The following is a 9,566-nucleotide window of genomic DNA, read 5'->3' as shown; positions in this document are numbered from 1 at the left end:
AAAGGAATAGGTGGAGGGATGTCTAGAGCTCACCCATGGCTGGCTAGAGCTCAGGTTCCCAAAAGCCAGAGAGAAGACACTTCGTAACATACAGGACAGCAGACTGACTACTCAGAAGAAGATTGCCTTAGTGGTGGAGCCAAATTAACCTTAGTCTAAAGTTTGTTCTTTTTTTAAGATTTTATTTATTTGACAGAGAGAGAGAGGGAGAGAGAGCACAAGCAGGGGGAGGGGCAGGCAGAGGGAGAAGCAGGCTCCCCGCTGAGCAGGGAGACTGACATGGGGCTCAGTCCCAGGACCCCGGGATCGTGACTTGAGCTGAAGGCAGATGTTTAACCGACTGAGCCACCCAGGTGCTCCTAAGGTTTGTTCTGATCCCACACAGCAAAGCTTAAAATCAAGCTTTGAAAAGATTGAACAGTTTCCAACTATCTTTACCACAACTCAGAACAAGGCTCAAAAACATTTAAAGGAGTACAAAAATTATCTAGCTCCCAACAAGATAATATTTGCAAAGTCTAAAATCCAATAAAACATTACAAGGTGGGCAAAACAGGAAACTATGACCCCTAATGAGAAGAAAACTCCTTAAATAGAACAGACACAGATGATAGGATTGGTAGGCAAAGACATTAAAATGTTTTTTTAATAAAACAGACTTCGTATGTTCAAGAAGGTAGAGGAAAGCGTGGGCATGTTAAGGAGAGGCAGAGAAGAGAGAAAACAGACTCAAATCTTACTTCTAGAGATAAAGAATGTTAATGTCTGAGATAAGAAATACACTGATGACATTGCTCACGTTAGACGCTGCAGAAGAAAACTTTAGTCAACTTGAAGACATAGCAATAGAAACTGTCCAAAATGAAACTGAGAGAAAAAAGAGAGAAAAAAATGAGCAAAGCAACAGTGAACTGTGGGACAACTTCGGATGTGATTGAAGTCCCAAAAGGAATTAGGGAGACAGAAATGTTATTTGAAGACATAATGGCCGAAACTTTCCAAAGGGTAATAAAAACTATAAACCCTCAGATCCAAGAACCTCAATAAAATTCAAGCACGAGGGACATGGAGAAAACCGTATCATAGCACATCATAATGCTTGCTTCTCCAAATAGTTGGTGAGGATTTGGAGAAACTATAAGCTTCATGCACTGCTTTTGGAATGTAAAATAGGGCAGCCACATTGGAAAGTGGTTTGGTTAAAAAAATGTTAAACATACACCTACCTTATGACCCGGTGTTTCCACTCCTAAAGGAAATTAGAACATTTGCCCTTGCAGTGATGTACATGAATGTTTATAGTTCCTTTATTTGTAATAGATAAAAACTGGAAACAATTCTAATGTCTACCAACAGGCAAATATGGTATCTTCACACATTGGAATACCATTCAGCTAAAAGAGAACAAATTGTTGATATAGATATGACAACATGGATGAATGTCAAAATAATTATGCTGAGTGAAAGAAACCACACAAAAAAGAGTACATCCTGCATGATTTCATTTACATAATGTTTCAGAAATGCAAACTAATCTAAAGTGACATAAAGCAAGTCAGTGTTTGCTTTGCGCTGGGGGAAGGGAGGGATGGGAGATGAATTACAAAAGGGATATGAAGAATCTTTTGGAGGTGATGCAAAATGTTCATTATCCCCATGGTGGTGCTGGTTTCGTGGGTGTATACTTATGTCAAAACTCATCAGGTGGTACTCTTCGGATATGTGTGGTTTAATCTACATCTCTTATGCCTAAATAAAACTGTAAATACAAAAAAGCCTCTGGGAAAGAAAACCCCAAGGCCAATGGTTTGTGTCCCCAGGATCTCACCTCAAGCATTAGTATACTGGCCTCTGTCTGAGGGAACCATCAGGCCTCCAGCACCCCTGTCTTGGCTGTCATCAGTCCAGCCTTGTGTTCTAGTCATCAGTGTCTGCCCCGCCTTCCTTCCGTGATGGGAACGCAACGTGTTCTTCCTGAATGCTTGCAGAATTGTGTTTGTCCCCTCATGGCAGGCTAAAAGCGCCCATTTCCTGAGGGCTTACAACATATCTAGCACTTCACCTCTCTGAGCTCATTTAATGAACGCTGGGAGACAGGTGCTGCCATCAGCTTCATTTAATAGATGGGGAACCGAAGCCTCAGAAAGGAGCCATGACTTACTCAGAGTCACTTAGGAACGGGCAAGGCTAAAATTTGATTTAGGACAGAATCTGACTTTACAATGTGGATGCTTAGCTGCTACAAGATTTTGCTTCCCTATTCTAAGCAACTTTTAAAACATATCACTGATGTGCGAGGAACTTTATACACCTTATCTCATCTAATTTCCCAACAGTCTTATGAGATGGGTATTGCCAATATTCCTTATCTTATAGAAGAGAAGACTGAGGCTCAGAGAAGCTAAATAATTTGCTCATAGTCATCCCAGTAGCATGAGGAAAAGGTCAGAGCTTACTCCCTGGTACCTGCTTTGCTCACTGTCACTCCCAGAGCAGGAAACCCTCTGGTCTTTGGAACCACGCTAAGTCAACTTGCCCAGAGGCCCAAGAGTTTCACAATGTGATGTTGGTGCAGTATCCAGGGCCAGGAGCCCTCGGCAGGCCTACCCCATTCCACAACGCGTATTCCTTGAGTGGAGGGCTTGGGTGGTTAGAATTGACCCATTGCTAATTAGTAGTGAATATTCAGAGTACCAAATACTTCAAACCTCCCCTGACTCTGCATTCAATATCAGGGTCTGTGGAGTTTTCAAAGGTTGATTTATATTTCGTTTCTCACTGAAGTAAGACATTTAGAAGTTTGACTTCATAAAACTGTACAAACACTGAGCTCGATGACAGTTAAGAATCAGAAGAGAGCTCTGGAGCCAGCAGGTTGACCAGAGAAAGGCAATTCTCGTGTGCTCAGATGCCTTCCTTGAATAGTTTGTGTTGCTTGTGGGTTGTAGTGATGTTGCCAAAATGTCTCAAGATGGAGTCTACAGAAAATAGGATTATGTTTCCACATTTAGGAAAATATTTCTGCCATGCTCAGATATCAGCCTTAGAGGGGGAAACAAATCAACCTCTTCAAGCCAAACTGTAGTGGCCATATGTTTTTGAGTTTTTGCCCACATGAAGGCAAAAGGTGGCACTTTTCTAGAAGATGCTTCTGTGAAATGCTTTTTTTTTTTTTTAAGATTTTATTTATTTGACAGAGAGACGCAGCGAGAGAGGGAACACAAGCAGGGGGAGTGGGAGAGGGAGAAGCAGGCTTCTCGCGGAGCAGGGAGCCCGATGCGGGGCCCGATGCGGGGCTTGATGCGGGGCTCGATGCGGGGCTCGATCCCAGGACCCTGGGACCATGACCTAAGCCGAAGGCAGACGCTTAACAACTGAGCCACCCAGGCGCCCTGCTTCTGTGAAATTCTTCCCAAGGAGTATTCAGTGGTTACAGTGAAGTACCTGGAGACAGTCTGTACTGGTGTGTGAGAGCTGACTGTGAAGTTTTCAGGAATTTTGCAAGTGCTCGTTAAAAGTGACATTATATAAGCCTACAATTAAATGAATTACATTCAAAACACAGGTAATCAATACTCAAAACACATAACTTCCTAATTATTTTATCACCCTTTACTATGACCTGTGATCTTGAGGTTATTTATGTCCATTCTATCTGTACGGCACCAGTACGTTATAATGGTGTGCTTTCTACACATCTCTTCCCAGCACTGCATCCGCTGATACCACATTGGTCACTTGAAACAGGCCACAGGAATATTTTCACCATGGAAATCATCGAACACTACAAGTTAGGACATTTTTCTCTGAGATCCAGATGTTAAACCTTTACCAACACATCACTGTCTGTAGAACGCATTCAATTTTTTATGGAGCTTTTTTGAGATATAATCCTCATGCCATACACCCATTTAAAGTATACAATTCAACTGATTTTAGTATGTTCACGGATATGGGCAACCATCACCACAGTCAATTTTTGAATATTTTCATGACCTCAGAAAGAAACCCCACACCCTTTAGCCAATAACCCCTTATCCCCCACTCACACCTCTCAGCCTTAGCCAACCACTCATCTCCTTTTTGTCTCTATAGATGTGTTTTTGTCTGAATACCTGTTTCCAGTTCTTTTGGGTGTATGCCTCGGAGTGGAATCGGTGGGTCATATGGTGATGTCGTTAAGCCCTGGATCTGCCAGATTGTTTTCCACAAGAGCTGCACCACTTTACATGTCCACCTGCAGTGTATTGGGGTTGTGATTTCTGCACATCCTCGCCAACACTTGTTAATTCCCATTTTTTGATTCTAGCCATCCTAGTGGATGTGAAGTGGTATCTCATTGTGGTTTTGATTTGCATTTCCCTAATGATCTTTTCATGTGCATGCTGCCATTTGTATATCTTTTTTTAGAGAAATGCCTATTCAGATCCTCTTGTAGAGCACTTCTAAAATATCTCTGATCCTCATAACAACCTTGCACGATTCCCATCTTACAGTTGAGGTAACCGAGACTCCGAAAGATTGAGTGACTCGCTTAATTTGTGCACAGCTAGAAATGGAGCTGGGATCTGATTGTGCTCCAAAACCCATGTTCCTCCATTACACCACATTGTTTCCATGATCTTGATCTGTTAGCTGATGCTTAGAGACTAAATACTCTTGTCCAGTGGACGTGCTCCTGGTTCTAGTCCTGGCTCTGTCCCTGGGCCTTCACATTCTCATTCCTCAAAGGAAGAGTTTGAGTAGATGACCTCTATGTCACTCCATTGGTCTAATAGCAAAATTGGCCCTTTCATTTTGTATGCAGATGTCCCAAGGATTTGTACAAAGGAGGCTTGATTGCTCCGTGTGTTATTTTGAGTGGTTAATGGGATTCTTTTTCTCAGTGCATTATGTTGCACTTGCCTACACTGATGCTCACCTGCTACTTTTCAGCCCACTCACACAGCCTCTCAGCATCTTCCTGCAGTTTAATCTAAAGAGCTTAACATGTTACTACCCAGAAGGGTTGGGTGTTGCCTGGAAACCTGAAGTTTTTACTAGGCTGACTTTCTTCCACATAATTTTTGAGTAAATCAAATAAGTTAGATCTTCTTCAGTCTTCGGGGGGAGGCCATAGTGTTTACACTTCTCTCCCTGGAGAAAGTCGGGTTTATCCCTGTTTCCTGTCCCTATGCCCATTGCTTATCCATGATGCAAACATACTCTCAATCCCAGGGTGATTTGGCAGTATATCAAAAAGCTTCTGTTTTCACATTCCCTTTTTATTCATGCTTTTTACTGCTTAAAAATTTCTGATAGACTGGTCAGGCATGACTTCATCTTGTGTAAACTGTTGTCCACCTGGCCATTGAGCTCATTCTTTGTTATAAAAATTATGTATTTCCCAGCCCGTGCACCAGGTCCTTTTTAGGACCCTACCTTACCAGTGGAACTCTTTAGGACCCTACCTTACCAATGGAACTCTTTAGGACCCTACCTTACCAGTGGAACTCTTTAGGACCCTACCTTACCAGTGGAACTCTTTAGGACCCTACCTTACCAATGGAACTCATGTTGTCAACGTGCCAGCCTTTGTCATGGGGGCCCTTGGTGAGGACAAGTTGTCCCTTCTGGCCTAGTTTCATGGGGACACTTTACCACTGAGTTCTAGTGAAGGCTGTACTTCTAGCCTACTCTGTAGGCCTTGGACATCCACAGCATTTGCCACTATCTAGTCTAGCAACTTGGACACTTCCAGTGAGAGCTAGGGAACAGATGTCCCAGTGACATCCTGTATGGTATCATCTGTTCACTTCTCGGCTTCTCAAGCATGGCTGTTATCCCACCTGTCAGTTGTCTTCATTGATCATCTTGCTGGCATTCTTCCTAGACCATACCTCAAGGGGCTCTTGGCTTTGGCTTTCAGGTACTTTGCCTGGTTTCTCTCCAGTTCCCTTGGTCCCTCCTGATTTTTAGTTTGCCTCTGTCCTGCCACTCTTGGATAGTGTCTTTGTTCCCTTTGCTTGAGCCACCTTTCCATTTGGAGAAGGAGCTCTTTTCACACTGCTCATCTCTCTCTTACTTGGCTACTTATTGCTGGAAGATAGTTATTTCTAAGTTTCTGGTATTTTATTTTATTTATTTTTAAAAAAGATTTTATTTATTTGTCAGAGAGAGAGAGAGAGAGAGAGAGCAAGCACACAAGCAGGGTGAAGGGCACAGGCAGAGGGAGAAGCAGGCTTCCTGCTGAGCAAGGAGCCTGATACGGGACTCGATCCCAGGACCCTGGGATCATGACCTGAGCCTAAGACAGATGCATAACCGACTGAGCCACCCAGGTGTCACCCAAGTTTCTGGTATTTTAGTGTTTTTTGTTTTTTTGTGTGTGTGGGTTTTTTTTTTTTTTTGCCACATATTACCCTGTTTTTCAGTTAGATGCTTTCTAAACCATCTACAGGCCTCTTGAGGTTCTTGACTTACTTGACTTCTTCAGATCCTCTCCTAACTAATGCTCACATTCGGTCAGGGCTCCCTTTGCTAGAATGCAGTAAATAAGTGTGTGGTGGATTTCTTTGGCTTACCCTGTCCCACCGGGATGCTGGCCCTGGTTATTCTGGGATCAGCATTTCTGAAGGCTTTACTCGCAATAACCTGATCAGTACCTGTTACTAATTCTCGGCCTCCATCTTCCATAACAGCCCGGGGTGCAGGAGGAGGACAGATGAAACCAGTGGGCGCTCCATGCCAATCTGCGGTGTCAGAGAACCTGGCTTCTGGCCTCAGTCACAGTTTCCCTGTATGATAATTAGAAGGCCATTTCCCGTCTCCGGGCTCACTTTTCTCCTTTTCCTGAGGGGACGACCCACCGGAAGGACAGGGATCTATAACTGTGGTCCCAGTGATTCAGTTTGCTTTACCACCTTCTTAACGTGCACCGTTGACCGTGAGTAAGGAGTTAGATTGAGCCCTCGGGCAAGAGTTGTGGATCCCTCCGGTGTCTGAACCTTGGAGTCAGCATTTCGATCTGGATTGCTGGCTGTGGTTGGGCTCTCCGGCTGTGGGGCAAAAGGGTCCTGAAATACCATTCTCAGTTCTACCAGGCCCTGCCCTGGACTCTGGCTTTCCAGTCTTTTCCACAATGGTCTGAGGAGAACCGCCGAACCAGCCTACTGTTTCTTTGAGAACAGTGATTCTGAACTTTTTTTTTTTTTGGATCAGGGGCCCCTTTGAAAAGCTGGTGAAAGGGCACCTGGGTGGCTCAGTCGTTAAGTGTCTGCCTTCGGCTCAGGTCATGATCCCGGGGTCCTGGGATCGAGCCCCGCATCGAGCTCCCTGCTCGGCGGGAAGCCTGCTTCTCCCTCTCCCACTCCCCCTGCTTGTGTTCCCTCTCTCGCTGTATCTCTCTCTGTCAAATAAATAAATAAAATCTTAAAAAAAAAAAAAAAGCTGATGAAAGCCAGGGCCCTGTCCACCAAAAAATACACATACCCACATCCACACCTGCACATTACACACACCAGTCTGAACCCAATTGTAGAGTGTTCATGAACTTTGAAGGCAATCCATTGAATCTGGAGTCTAGGGAGTCTTGGTTAACCCCTGCTCTAGAAAATGGCTCCTGGCCTGCGCTGAACTTGGCATCCTCCCTTACAGCTTGCTTGTGCTCTTGACTTTATGATCAGTGTGGGTGATCAGCAAACCACCAGAATTGATCCAGAGCCTATCTGGAAGGAGCCATTTCCCCTTGGACAGTAACTCTGTAGCTGAGAGGTTGTGCTAAGCTCTGCCAACAATAATCAGGAGAGGGAATGAGGGCCAAGTGGGCCGATTCTCACAGCATCTCAGGTCAAGGGGCTTCTCTTGTGGGAAGCTTGCTGGCAGGTGTAGAATGGCTGCAAAGTGCTTCTGTGGTAGGCAGATGAGGAGGAGAATCCATGCTTTCTATTATACCAGCCAGAATCTATGAAAAAAAGTGGGCAAGTATAGAGTAAGGTGAAGAGGGAAGTATGTTCAGATGCAAAGTGGACGTTTGAATGAGGGTAAAGGACTAATGGGTGAAGTGAGTAGACTTAGAAAGCCAGTGACCTAAAAATGAAGCGAGCCTCAGGACAAGTAAATGGTGGAGGAGAGGGAATGTTTTTAGGCAGATCCTCTCACGGATATTTTAGTTCTTGATGGAGATGTCATTATTTCCTTTGGGAGAGCAAGCTCATCTGTGCCGTGGAGCTGTGGAGAAAGGTCAGGGGGATGCTGGGATCCAGAGAAGGTGCTGGGCAAAGGGCACTGGGGTTGCTTGGTGCGTGCGACAGAGGGTGTGTCTGGCCCGTTGTGAAGCACAGTGTCCGTGCGGGAGGCTGAGCAGCATTGCGTGCAGGCCGTCCGCCCCCTTTGTGGTGAACGTTTTTGGAGAGTAACTACCCAAGATATGGAGCTTGAGAGAGAGCTTGGGCTCGACTAGCACCATCAGAGAAAAGCTTCTTTGGAGCCAATAGGCCGAAGAAAAAGGGGCCAAGCTAACTGGAATTAATTGTGTCAGCCTTGGGTATCTGCTTGGCATCATGAATTTACCCTTGGCATTGACCCAGCCAAAGAGCTGGAGTGGCGGCTGCAGTGTAACTGTGGCAGGAGGAGAGTCCTACTTTTCTTGTGGTGTATTCAAGTGGGACAAGCCAATGGGGCTTGGAGGCTCAATAGCTTTTTTTTCCCTCAAATGTAGCACTTACCTTGCCTAAGGCAACATGCCGTTTCTGTGGGTGGTTGTAGGTGTGCTCATGGGGTAATAACCAGGGAAATGTTTATAATCAACCACTTCGGAGGCGGCAGGGGTGAACTGCTGCTAATGAACCACACACCATCACTTACTTGCCCCACCACAAGTAGGCAGAGAGAGTTTTGGCTGCCGAGAAGTTTTTTTTTTCTCTTTCTTCTTGGACCTCTCTTATCATCTTTGCGGTCAAGGACTTTCAGGACAGAACCTTGAGCGTTGGCCACCAGAATGAAGGTGCTGAGGATGGGTACCAGGCCTGCTGAATTCCTGAATTCCAACCTCCAGGTTGCTGGGAGCTCTTTGCGTGTCTTTAGTCTGCATTTAGGTCCATGGGCCCTTCAGAAGACTTTGACTTGTTCTGTAGCTTTTGCTATCCAGTGCTAGACTGGGGTACCTGCCATCACTTTTGCTCATTCTTGTTGCTGACCATGTTCTGAGTCTCAGACTCAACTGCCAGAGCCATATCCAGAGGAGGCAGTTCCAGAAATGCTGCAGCTTGTGTTATGTTCTACAGGCAATAGGGATGGGAGCTATATGGAACATGGTGGTTAGTGTCTGCTGTGCTGAATTTCTGCTTCTAGCCCAAACAGCCTATTCCATGACCCCCTTTCTCAGGGAACTAGGCTCATATCATTGTGTGTTTTGTTTGTTTTGGTATGGGCTGTTCGGACCAGGAACAGACACCTGACCCAAGAGTGGTCCCTATCTAGGCTGGCACCAAGGGCTTGGCCTAAGAGTGGCCTTGGCAGTCAACTAGGTCATGCAGAAAGTGCCCTCTGGGATTTGGACTAAAGAATATCAAGAGGCTTGGTCAGTT

Source organism: Eumetopias jubatus, unplaced genomic scaffold (assembly GCF_037043125.1).
Source record: "Eumetopias jubatus isolate StellerSeaLion01/CBP00866 unplaced genomic scaffold, mEumJub1_p1.0 scaffold_11, whole genome shotgun sequence".
NCBI classification, from domain to species: Eukaryota; Metazoa; Chordata; class Mammalia; order Carnivora; family Otariidae; genus Eumetopias; species Eumetopias jubatus.
The sequence above is the reverse complement of the archived record's forward strand: the minus strand, read 5'-3'. Positions refer to the sequence as shown.